Genomic DNA, 13,259 nt, shown 5'->3' with positions numbered 1-13,259 from the left:
TTGCTCTCAGCTTCCTGTAGAGCATCGCCACAGTTCTTTGAATCACTGTCTTCTGATTTTATTATCTGAATTCAGATACATACAACTCCTAAGTAAATGAATAACCCGTGATCATCATAATCCTCAACTTGTTTAGAAATTTTAATAAATTTTCAGTTAACCTGTCTTCTCCTTAAGGATTTATCCAACATGAATACACACTGGAGAAATAAGTAAGATTTTAAAAGGCTTTCTGTTAATTTAGTGGATTTCCCAGAAATTGAATCTTCTGGGAAAAAATGTTTAACTCATTGATAGGCAGAAATCTACCCATTGAGTAGATAATATGGTTCCTCCAGAGGTGACCTTTTTTTTTTTTTTGAGCTAGGGTCTTGCTCTGTTGCCCAGGCTGGAGTGCAGTTACAGTATCTTGGCTCACTGCAACCTGCACCGGTCCTGCCTCAGCCTCCCGAGTAGCTGGGATTACAGGTGCTTACCACCACTCCCAGCTAATTTTTGTATTTTTAGTGGAGACATGGTTTCACCATGTTGGCCAGGCTGGTCTCAAACTCCTGGCCTCAAGTGATCTGCCTGACTCGGCCTCCCAAAGTGCTGTGATTACGGACATGAGCCACTCACTGCACCCGGCTAACATTTGTAAATTCTTAAGGCCTGCTATTAGCTGTAGTTAGAGACTTGTAATTCTTCTTCATGACCGAAATAAAGGAACGCCCCTCGAACCAGCTGGTGTCCTAGTTTTGACACTTCTGTTCTGCCAGAAGTGAAGGTGAATGAATGGTACAGTGTTTTCTGCTATCAGAAAATAATAATAATTTTTTATTATATTTTATGAGAAAATATAGATTTTATGATTCTGAGAAAACTAAAAGTAATAAGAGCAATTCCAGGTGAAAGATTCTGAAAAATGGGTAAGCTTTTAATATTACTGGAAGGGGAGTGATTCTGCTCTGTGGTGCTTGAAAGTGCCTAAATGGAAACAGGCTGTCACATAAAATCAGCATGAATTCATACATGCGATGGCTTTTGATGTGGATTGACTGTCCTGTAGGGCCCTCTAGGGACTGAACTGTAATCTCCAAACGCGTTTCAATCAGACCCGAGAACCAGAGGTGAAACCGCTGTGTTCAGGTGACCCACGTCTTCAGCTCAATCCTCGAGAGATTTTCTGCAATATGTCATTTGATTTCACTCACTAGGTACAAAACTAATATTTGACAGAGGAAGGAAGAGGGGCACCATCATATTTTCTTAAAGGATTATTTATTTTAGCGGAGAGTAGCTATGAGGGGACCAAAGTTTCATAATCACCACTATCTAATAACCTGCACTGTGGCTAAATCAGATTTGTGCTTCTCTAGAAATGAAGGATTAGCAGAATTGCAGGTGCTGAAATGGCAGTTTAATAGAAGCTTCTATTTTCTACCATTTAACAGAGGTGAGAGCGGTTGACACTGCATGGGACACAAAGGTGTCCAGTAGAATGCATAATGCTGACAGCCGTGTGGAAACGTACCTGCTCTAATAGATTATTCTTTCTTGTTATCTACAGAATGCTACTCACAAGCTATAAACTACAGAGAGTCAAAATATTAGATTGCAACCACGGGACACATTAAAAGTCAAACTGGCTGGGAGCGGTGACTCACACCTGTAATCCCAGCACTTTGGGAGGCTAAGGCGGGCGGATCACGAGGTCAGGAGATCAAGACCATCCTGGCTAACACGGTGAAACCCCGTCTCTACTAAAAATACCAAAAATTAGCCGGGCATGGTGGTGGGTGCCTGTAGTCCCAGCTACTCGGGAGGCTGAGGCAGGAGAATGGCGTGAACTCGGGAGGCGGAGCTTGCAGTGAGCCAAGATTATGCCACTGTGCTCCAGTCTGGGCGACAGAGCAAGACTCCGTCTCAAAAAAAAAAAAAAAAAAAAAAAATTTAAACCAAGCTCTCCAGATTGCTAAATGGTGACTTGGTCTGATACTTATTTTGAGCTTTGATTTTCGAAGGTTTCTGAGGGTACTTTGGATTGCTCATGGGTCAATGTTCCTCCTCTTTTTCTTTCATAGGGAAATAAAATTCTCGCCTCCTGGGTGTGGGGACAACTTTTTGTCCTCAAAAAATTAAGTGGCGGGGAATAGTAGAGATTCTCCAGCTTGCTCAGGATTCAACTTGTAAAGCCTCCAGTATTCATAAATTTCAGCTCATGTGATCTTTATTGTAGACAATTTTAAAAATTCTTGCCTGGATCTCTCTTATGAAGTGGGTCTTCTATGCTATACATGATTTAGTGGGAACTCAAAAATATTTATTGATTCATAATTTCATAAATGTGGTGCAAGTGACTGGAGAAAATGAAAAAATAGTGCTTCTTTTAAAATAAAATAACACTCGATAAAAAGTTAGTTCTTCTCCTCTCCCTTCTCAGGCTAGATATTAATCCCATGATGTTCTTGGCATTCTGAAATACAGTAATCCAAAGGAAATATTTCTTTCTTTCCATGCACATATGTATGTTTGAATGAATGTAAGCTACCTTCTGTGTTTTCAACTGATTCTGAATTACTGGCAAAACAGCAATGATAGCGCTGCCACCAGCCATTTGACTAGCACGAGTAATAGTGACACCAGGTTATAAAAAGTAATTATGACTTCTTCCCTTTCACCTTTTTTCCATGAGGTCTTCAGGGTGGCAGCTCTTAACGAGTAGTTCAAAAGAGCAACATTTACATTTTGATTTAAAAAGAAAGAAAAGTAACTCTCTACCCAAACAGTACTGACTCAATATTACAAAAAGAGATTGTTGAGAAGAGAGATTATTTAGACTTGTCTTCATATGCCTAGCAGCAGCCTCTTTTTTTGCATATTAGTAGTATACTAAGTTGCATTTGGTTTATTCAAACTAGAACTATTTATCAAGTGACTTTTGTAGTCTGTGCCACTTGTACATATAGCTTGAATCCTTAAAAGGTGCATGGTAAATGTATATACATTTACTTATAAAAGGTGCATGGTAAGTGTATACAAATTTACCTATAAAAGGTGCATAATAAATGTATATACATTTACCTGTAGAAGGTGCATGATAAATGTATACAATTAATGTTATACATGCATAGTAGCAGGTGGAGTGTTGCACAGAGTGGACGGGAAATGCGTTGTGGAGTGAGTACCTGCTCCTGCAAATGACTGGTCTCACTTAACTTCCTGTCGCTGTCAAGGAAGGAAAAGCATTTAGGAAGGGGGTGGACACTTGAACTCCTGAGTAAGCAAGAGAAGGCTGTCAGGACAGGAAACTGTTGTATTCAAAAAATGCTAAGGGCAATTAATTGCAGAAGCCAAGGAAACCCTCAATTTCACACCATGTTGTATTCAAGAAATAATTATTACTGTGGAAATCAATTTCTGACAATTCGTTTTGTGTTATGTGAACCCAAAAGTATCTGAGACATATCACAATCAATTTAGAAAGTTTATTTTGCCAAGGTTAAGGACACGCCCGTGACATAGCCTCAAGAGGTCTTGAAAACATGTGCCCAAGGTGGTCAGTGAACAGCTTGGTTTTGTTTTTTTTTTTTTTTTTTTTGAGATGGAGTCTCGCTCTGTCGCCTGGGCTGGAGTACAGTGGCCGGATCTCAGCTCACTGCAAGCCATTCTCCTGCCTCAGCCTCCCGAGTAGCTGGGACTACAGGCGCCCACCACTTCGCCCGGCTAGTTTTTTGTATTTTTTAGTAGAGACGGGGTTTCACCGTGTTAGCCAGGATGGTCTCGATCTCCTGACCTCGTGATCCACCCGTCTCGGCCTCCCAAAGTGCTGGGATTACAGGCTTGAGCCACCGCGCCCGGCCAACAGCTTGGTTTTATACTTTTTTTTTTGAGATGGAGTCTCGCTCTGTCACCCAGGCTGAAGCGCAGTGACACAATCTCAGCTCACTGCAAGCTCCGCCTCCTGGGTTCACGCCATTCTCCTGCCTCAGCCTCCTAAGTAGCCGGGACTACAGGCTCCCGCCACCACGCCCGGCCAATTTTTTGTATTTCTGTTAGAGACAGGGTTTCACCGTGTTAGCCAGGATGGTCTCCATCTCCTGACCTCGTGATCCGCCCGCCTCGGCCTCCCAAAGTGCTGGGATTACAGGCCTGAGCCACCGCGCCCAACCGGTTTTATACATTTTATGGAGACATGAGACGTCAGTCAATATGTGTAAGCGGAACATTGGTTCGGTCTGGAAAGGCCAGACAGCTTGAAGCTGGCAAGAGGGCTCCCAGGTCATAAAGTAGTTAAGATACAGTCGGTTGCATTCTTTTGAGTCTCTGATTAGCCTTTCACTGAATACACAATTTACCTGTGAGAGGAGGGTAGAGGAATAGTCGCTCAAGCCTTAGTATGGCTCAGTGAAACAATAAGGCAGTGGAAGCAACCAGATAGGCATTTGCCTCACCTGAGCAGAGGAATGACTTTTAGTTCTGTCTGGCCTTTGTCCACAAGGAATTTTCTTGTGGGTAAATCAGGAGGGAGGGAGGTAGCTTGTTTATCTTTGTAGCTTTGTTATTTAGAAATCAAATGGGAGGCAGCTTTGCCTGATGCCATTCCCTGCTTGACTTTTCCTTTTGGCTTAATAATCTTAGGATCCTGAGATAGGAGTCTCTAGGGTCCTCCAAGTATATCCCAGCTTAGCGCATTGACAAGAATAAATCAGACATGGATCCTATGCTCAAGAGTGCAACACACTAGTCAGAGAAGTAAAATATGTAAGAAGTAATTCTAATAAAGCCTGGAAGTGAGCCACAGCGTGTGAGAAATAGAGGGGGATAGCCCAGCTGTGCTGTGCAGATTTTCCTGCAGATCCTCCGGGAGGGGACCTGCTGTGGGGAGTGGAGTTAGCAAAAGAGCTGCACCGGCCACGTCTCCAGAACACACTGCAGACTTCAGCCAGGGCAATGCACTCCCTGGGCTGCTCCCAGCCAGTGAGGATGGGACACCTGAGCCAAACCATTCTGCCCCAGTGCAGGACTCTAACAATCTTTGCTCCAGGGCACTCCATCATCCTGGCCAGACGTTCTCAGGGCTGTGCTGGAGTCTGAGGTTCTTCCTGACTCCTCCTCCTTCTTCTTCTTTCACAGGTGTTAGACTGCAAGCCTGGCCTGGAAGCTCTGCCGACTCTTGTTCCTCCTCTCCTTTACCTTCTACAGGGAATTCCAATTCCCCTAATAAATTTCTTGCATGTGTTATTCTATTTGATATCTCTTTCCTGAATGACATGAACTGATACTGAAAGCTAAAGTCTTTGAAGGTTCAGAAAAGTGAACAGTTTTCATTCATTTGCAGAGATTAGGAAAGAAGACAAAGATAAGGGAACATTTGAGCTGGACCTCTCCATGAAGCAGATGGGAGTCAAAGTAAAACAAAGTCTTTGGCACATTTAAAAATATGAAATAGTTTATATTCATGAATGAATTCTAAGACCATTCTTTGAAACTGCCATAGTGATGCTCCATTTATTTCAACACCAACTGGTATAATTTGGATCTGTATCCTCTCCCAAATCTCATGTCGGATTATAATCCCCAGTGTTCAAGGTGGGACCTGGTGGGAGGTGCCTGGATCATGGAGTGGATCCTTCAGGTATGGTCTAGCACCATGTTCTAGGTGCTGTTCTCATAATAGTGAGTGAGTTATCACGAGATCTGGCTGTTTAAAAGTGTGTACCTCCCCCTTTCCTTTCTCTCTGGTCCTGCTCCAGCCACATAAGATGTGCCTGCATCCCCTTCACCTTCTGCCGTGATTGTAAGTTTCCTGAGGGCTTCCCAGAGACAGAAGCCATCATGGTTCCTGTACAACCTGCAGAACCATGAATCAATTAAACCACTTTTCTTAGGCTGGGTGCAGTGGCTCAGGTCTGTAATCTCAGCACTTTGGGAGGCCGAGGTGGGTGGATCACTTGAGGCCAGGAGTTGGAGACCAGCCTTGCCAACATGGTGAAACCCCATCTGTACTAAATACACAAAAAAATTAGCTGGCCGGGCGTGGTGGCTCATGCCTGTAATCCCAGCACTTTGGGAGGCCGAGGCGGGAGGATCACAAGGTCAGGAGATCGAGACCATGGTGAAACCCTGTCTCTACTAAAAATACAAAATATTGGCCGGGCGTGGTGGCAGGCTCCTGTAGTCCTAGCTACTCAGGAGGCTGAGGCAGGAGAATGGCGTGATCCCGGGAGGCGGAGCTTGCAGTGAGCCGAGATGGTGCCACTGCACTCCTGCCAGGGGGACAGAGGGAGATTCCGTCTCAAAAAAAAAAAATTAGCTGAGCATGGTGGCACATGCCTGTAGTCGCAGCTACTTGGGAGGCTGAGGCAGGAGAATCGCTTGAACCCTGGAGGTGGAGATTACAATGAGCCTGTAGTAAGCTGAGATCTCATGACTGCACTCCAACCCGGGTGACATAGCAGGACTCCATCACAAATATAAAAAAGGTAAAGCTCTTTTCTTTATAAATTACCCTGTCTCAGGTATTAAAGTGTGAGAACAGACTAATATACCAACCATAGCAAAATTGATCATTGGGATTTCATGACATCTCTTTCCCACCAGGTATTCAAGCAGATGGCTTACCTTGACGCCTTCTGCCCTCCCTGCCTATGCTGCAGATGAGGGAACGACAGATTTGTGAAGTTGCATAAATCACTGGGGGCAGCTGAGGGACAAAGTGAAGGAAAAAATATTCCACTAATGATCTCAGCCTTAAAATACTCAACTGCTCCACTGGGATTTTGTCTTTGAGAAGAGAAACCGTTATTGTCTAGCACCTCACTTCTACATTAATTTTCCTAAAAAATTTACTAGCTTGCTCAAAAAGCTTCTGTGGCTCTTCACTCCCTAGAGAAGGTCCAAGAAATACAAGAATCTCAAAGTGCTTTCCACTTCACAAACAGGGCAGGTGTTGGGCATCCTATGGTTAAATAAGATCTAGAAACAGTTTGTACCATAGCATATACTGAGGGGGACTTACCATGCACATCAACACAGAGAAGGTCCTGGAAGTTCTAAAGTAAAGAAAACATTCAACTTCATTTACTGCTGTGTTTGCCAAACTTAATTTGCTCACAGAGTTCTTAATTCAGCCACCCCTAATAAACATCTCACAGAATGTATCCTCTTTGAGAAATTCTGGCTTGCAAGTTTCTTTTATTTCATTTCATAAAAGTTTTATTTTCCTTTAATCATTAAAGAACACTGTGATGGTTAATTTTAGGTGTCAGCTTGACTGGGCTAAGGGATACCCAGACAGCTAGTAAAGTATTATTTCTGGGTGTGTCTGTTCAGGTGTTTCCAGAAAAGATTGGTATTTGAGTCAGTGGACTGAGTAAGAAAGATCTACCCTCACCAGTGTGGGTGGGCACCTTACAATCCACTGAGGACCCAGAGAGAACTAAAAGGAAGAGAAAAGGTCAATTTGCTTGCTCACTCCTGGAGTTGCGATGCCAATTTTTTCCAATCCTTGTACGTCGGAACTCCAGGATCTGCAGCCATCAGACTCTGGGATTGCACCAGTGGCCCCCAAACCCTGGATCTCAGGCCTTCAGACTGGGGCTGAGCCACAGTATTGGCTTCCCTTGCTCTCCAGCTTGGGGACAATCCATTGTGAGACTTTGAAGCCTCCATGATGTTGTGAGCCAAAGCCCCTCATAATCTTTCTTTCTTTCTTTTCTTTTTCTCTTTCTCTCTTTCTCCCTTTCTTTCTTTCTTTTCTTTCTTTCTTTCTTTCTTTCTTTCTTTCTTTCTTTCTTCTTTCTTTCCCTTTCTTTCTTTCTCTCCTTCCTTCCTTCCTCTTTCTATCTCATTTATCTGTCTATTAAATCGTCTATCTATCTCTATCATCTATCATCCTATCTATCCATTTATCTCTACCATCTCTCTATCTCTATTAGTTGTTTCTCACACTGCTATGAAGAAATACCCGAGACTGACTAGTTTATAAAGGAAAGAGGTTTAATTGATTCACAGTTCCACATGGCTGGAGAGGCATCAGGAGACTTATAATTATGATGGAAGGCAAAGGAGAAGCAGGCACCTTCTTTGCAGGGCAGCAGGATGGAATTCGTACAAGCAGGGGAAATGCCAGATGCTTATAAAACCATCAGATCTCACGAGACTCACTCATTATCACTAGAACAGCGTGGTGGAGACTACTCCCACAATCCAATTACCTCTGCCAGGTTTCACCCTTGACACATGTGGATTACAATTCAAGATGAGATTTTGAGTGAAGGCACAGTCAAACCATATCATTCTGCCTCTGGCCTCTCCCAAATCTCATGTCCTCATATTTCAAAATGCAATCATACCTTTTCAACAGTTCCCCAAAATCTTAACTCATTCCAGCATTAACCCAAAAGTCCAAGTCCAAAGTCTCATCTGAGACAAGGTAAGTCCCTTCCGTCTATGGGCGTGTAAAATCAAAAGCAAGTTAGTTACTTCCTAGATATGATGGGAGTACAAGCATTGGGTAAATTCTTCAGTTCCAAATGGGAGAAATTGGCCAAAACAAAAGGGCTACATGCCCCATGCAAGTTTGAAATCCAACAAGGAAATCATTAAATCTTAAAGCTCCAAAATAATATCCTTTGATTCCATGTCTCACATCCAGGTCATGCTGATGCAAGAGGTGGCCTCCTAATGGCCTTGGGAAACTCTGCTTCTGTGGTTTTGTAGGGTATAGTTCCCCACCTTGGCTGCTTCCACAGCTGGCGTTGAGTGTCTGGCATTGAGTGTTTTCCAGGTGCACGATGCAAGTTGTCAGTGGATCTACCATTCTGGAGTCTGGAGGACAGTGGCACTCTTCTCACAGCTCCACTAGGTGGTGGCCCAGTGGGGACACTGTGTAGGGGCACCAATTGCACGTTTCCCTTCTGCACTGCCCTAGCAGAGTTTCTCCATGAAGGCTCTGACCCTGCAGCAAATTTTTGCCTGGACATCCAGGAGTTTCCATAGATCCTCTGAAATCTAGGTGGAGGTTCCCAAACTTCAGTTCTTCACTTCTATGTACCCACAGGCTGAATACCACATGGGAGCCACCAAGGTTTGGGGCTCACACCCTCCGAAGCAACAGCCCAAGCTGTACTTTAACTCCTTTTAAGCACAACTGGAGTTGGCACAGCTAGGATGCAGGGCATCAAGTACTAAGGCTGCACATAGCCGCAGGACCCTGGACCTACCCCATGAAACCATTTTTTCCTCCTAGGCCTCTGAGCCTGTGATGGGGGCAGGGCTGCCATGAAGTTCTCTATTATGCCCTGGAGACATTTCCCCCATTGGTTTGGTGATTAACATTTGGCTCCTCGATACTTATGCAAATTTCTGCAGCTGGCTTGAATTTCTCCCCAGAAAATAGATTTTTCTTTTCTATTGCATTGTCAGGCTGCAAATTTTCCAAACCTTTATGTTCTGTCACCTCTTGAATGCTTTGCTGTTTAAGAATTTCTTCTGTCAGGTACCCTAAATCATCTCTCTCAAGTTCAAAGTTCCACAGATCACTAGTGCAGGGGCAAAATGCTGCCAGTCTCTTTGCTAAAGCATAGTGAGAGTCACCTTTATTGCAGTTCCCAACAAGTTCCTCATGTTCATCTGAGACCACCTTAGCCTGGACTTCATTGTTCACATCACCATCAGCATTTTGGTCAAAACCATTTAACAAGTCTTTAGGAAGTTCCAAACTTTCCCACATCTTCCTTTCCTCTTCTGAGCCCTCCAAATTGTTCCAATCTCTGCCTGTTATCCCGTTCCGAAGTCACTTCCACATTTTCAGGTAGCTTTATAGCAGCACTACACTCCTGGTACCAATTTACACTGCTGTGAAGAAAAGAGTAATTTATAAAGGAAAGAGGCTTACTCGATTCACAGTTTAGCAAGGCTGGGGAGGTCTCAGGAGACTTACAATCATGGCAGAAGGCAAAAGAGAAGCAGACACCTTCACAGGACAGCAGGATGGAATGAGTGCAAGCAGGAGAAATGCCCGATGCTGATAAAAACCATCAGATCTTATGAGAGTCACTCATAAGAACAGCATGAGGGAAACCACCTCTATGATCCAATTACCTCCACCTGGTCCCATCCTTGACACATGGGGATTACATTTCAAGATGAGATTTTGAGTGGGGACACAGCAAAACCATATCACTATCTATCTGCTTATCCATATATCTATCATCCAACAAATCATCTATGATCTATCAGTCTTCCTATCTCCCTATCATCTATTTATCTTCCTATGTATTTATCTATCCATCTAAACATCTATCTGTCTCTATCTACCTATCATCTACCTATGTCTATCCTCTATATTCCTATCTCTCTCTCTATCAAACTAGCTATTAAATCATCTATATATCTCTCTGTTTATCAAATCATCTATTCTTGCTCTCTCTCTCTCTGCCATTGGTTCTGTTCCTTGGAGAACCCTGACTAATACAAACACACATTAATTAAAATTAAGACTCAAAAATATATGAAAGAGAGAGGCAAAATCATCTCTGATATCTTGTCACATGATACTATTTAATTATGGAGACCTGCTTTTCATATATTTCTTTATCTCCATACACATATAGAATGATGCATAGATAATGATATGGTTTGGCTCTTTGTCCCCACCCAAATCTCATGTCGAATGGTAATCCCTACGTGTCAGGGGATGGGCTTGGTGGAGGTGATTGAATCATGGGAACAGATTTCTCTCCCCTGTGCTGTTCTTGTGATAGTGAGTGTGTTCTCACAAGATCTGATGTGTTAAATGTGTGGCGCTTCCCCACTCAGTCTCTCTCTCTTCTTACCATGTAAGAATTGCCTTTTTTCCCCTTCACCTTCCACCATGATTGTATTTCCTGAGGCCTCCCAAGCAATATGGAACTGTGTGTCAATTAAACCTCTTTTCTTTATACATTACCCAGTCTCAGAGAGTTTTTTATAGCAATGTGAAAATGGGTTAACAGAGAGATACATATTTTTTAATCTTGGGTCTCTCTCTCTCTCTCTCTTTCCTTCCCAAACATTGGCATTACTACCATCTCTCCCCACCACCAGCAGAAGCAGGGTACCTTGTGTACCAAGCTACTGAGCATCCTTCTAGACCTTCCTTCATACTTTTGTACAAGTATAAACACAGATACAATGTGATTTAATTTTTTTTTACTAAAATGAAATCATATTATGGAAATTCCCCATATCTTAGCTTTCTCACTTAACAATACATTGAAAAATTCTTCTGATTTGATCCATTTAGATCTAACTCATTTTAAAATTTTATTTTATAAATTTATTTAAAGTTTTAAAAATTCTTAATAGAGGTGGGAATCTCACTATGTTGTCTGGGCTGCTCTTGAACTCCTGGTCTTAATTATCTTCCTACCTCAGCCTCCCGAAGTGCTGGGATTACAGGTATGAGCCACCATGCCTGGCCATAACTCATTTTTAATAGCTTGAACAATTGTACATGGTATGGAGGTATTAATATGTCTTTAGCCATTTTCCTACTCATGGGCATTTTCTTTTCTAAAAATTTCTACAATATTGCTGTAAAACCTCCCTCATCATATATTCCTATAGATTGTTGCTTTTATTTTATTTCCAAGGGATGGATCCCTAGAATTGGAATTGATAAAACAAATTACACACACACACACACACACACACACACACAAACTCATGCACATACAACTTGAATTTTAATGGATACTACTAGATTGTTTCTCAATAGGTTGTGACAGTTCATATTTCCATCATCAAATATAAGAGAATCTTTTTTTCATGTGGGCCTCCAGCCATAGGCATCTATAATTCCTCCTTGTAATTGCCAATATCATGGGGCATAATTATGTCTATTGTTTTAATGTGCATTTACTTGTCTACCAGGGCAATTAACATATTTTTGCCCTAGTGGTTGTTGCAGATACTATTGGTGTTCTGTGGACTTCCAGCTGCCAATACCTGCATCTCCTTGCTAGAGGGCTTTGGTCAGCTGTGACAATATCTAATACTGCTGTCTCTTAATTGTAAATCTTCCATTATCTTTTCCATCCCTTCTCTGGCAATTTGTTTATTCATGATTTTTCCTTCCTCTGGTATCAATAGTGGCAGCTTATATTTTGCTCAAAAAATATACATTTCCTCCAGTTTTTGACCTTTGTTTCTATGCATTGTATCTAGGATATTCTTAAAACTATTTTAATGCCTTCCTTATCTATGGTCATGTTTTCTTTCTCATTTCTAAGCTTGTGTATTTCTGTCCTCTTTAATTCTTGGTTAAACTCATGAAGGTTTGTCTATTTCTTTAGTCCTTTGGAAGAACTGGCTTTGGGATATATTTAACCTATTATATTACGTTTTATATCTTTTTGTTATCTTAATTTCTTTTTTGTGCTATTTTTTGTTTTTTTATTTCTAATTTCTTAAACCAAGCCTTGCATTTAAAAAAATTTATTGTTTCTTCTATAATCATGAAGGCATTTGTGCAGAAGGTGCTAACTGCAGGTCTGGCTGCTAAACTCCACACATTCCCAAAAAAGGCCTGTCTTTAAGATCAGCCTTAGTTGGCTCCTGGGAGCTGAGTTCTGAGATGTTGACATATTCTGTGGGATCAGAGAGTTTTGCATGACTGAGGCCTGGGGCTACCTGGTACTAGTTTAGTCAGATTGTTTATGCTAACAATGTGATTTATGGTGATGCTTATTTTTGCTATTTTTGCTCTGAGAGGCTGAGGTCAATCATGCATGTACTATGTCTGTTACTGACTCTGAATAAAAACCCTGGATACCAAGGGTAAGTTTCCCTGGCTGGCAATACTTTGCATGTATAGTCACACATTCTTGCCAGGAGAATTAAATGCATCTGTGTTTCTCTATTGGGAGAGGACATCTGGAAATTTGCCTTGGTTTCTCCTGGACTTTGCTCCATGACCTTGGCATTTTGCTGATTTTAATCTGCATCCTTTCCCTGCAATAAACCATAATTGTGAGCACAATAGCTTTTCTGAGTCCTCTGAGTCCTTCTAGAATATTCACAAGCCTGAGGGTGGTCTTGGGGACTCCCAAAACAGCTTTCAAGGTTGTAATCTCCCACGGAGTATAGTTTTCATAGTGTACCAGATGTTTTATTATTATTATTATTTGAGATAAACTCTTACTCTGTTGCCCAGGCTAGAATGCAGTTGTGTGGTCTCAGCCCACTGCAGCCTCCACCTCCTGGGTTCAAGTGATTCTCCTGCCTCAGCCTCC

Source organism: Trachypithecus francoisi, unplaced genomic scaffold (genome assembly GCF_009764315.1).
Source record: "Trachypithecus francoisi isolate TF-2019V2 unplaced genomic scaffold, Tfra_2.0 Lachesis_group9, whole genome shotgun sequence".
Taxonomy (NCBI): Eukaryota; Metazoa; Chordata; class Mammalia; order Primates; family Cercopithecidae; genus Trachypithecus; species Trachypithecus francoisi.
Note: the sequence above shows the minus strand (reverse complement) of the source record.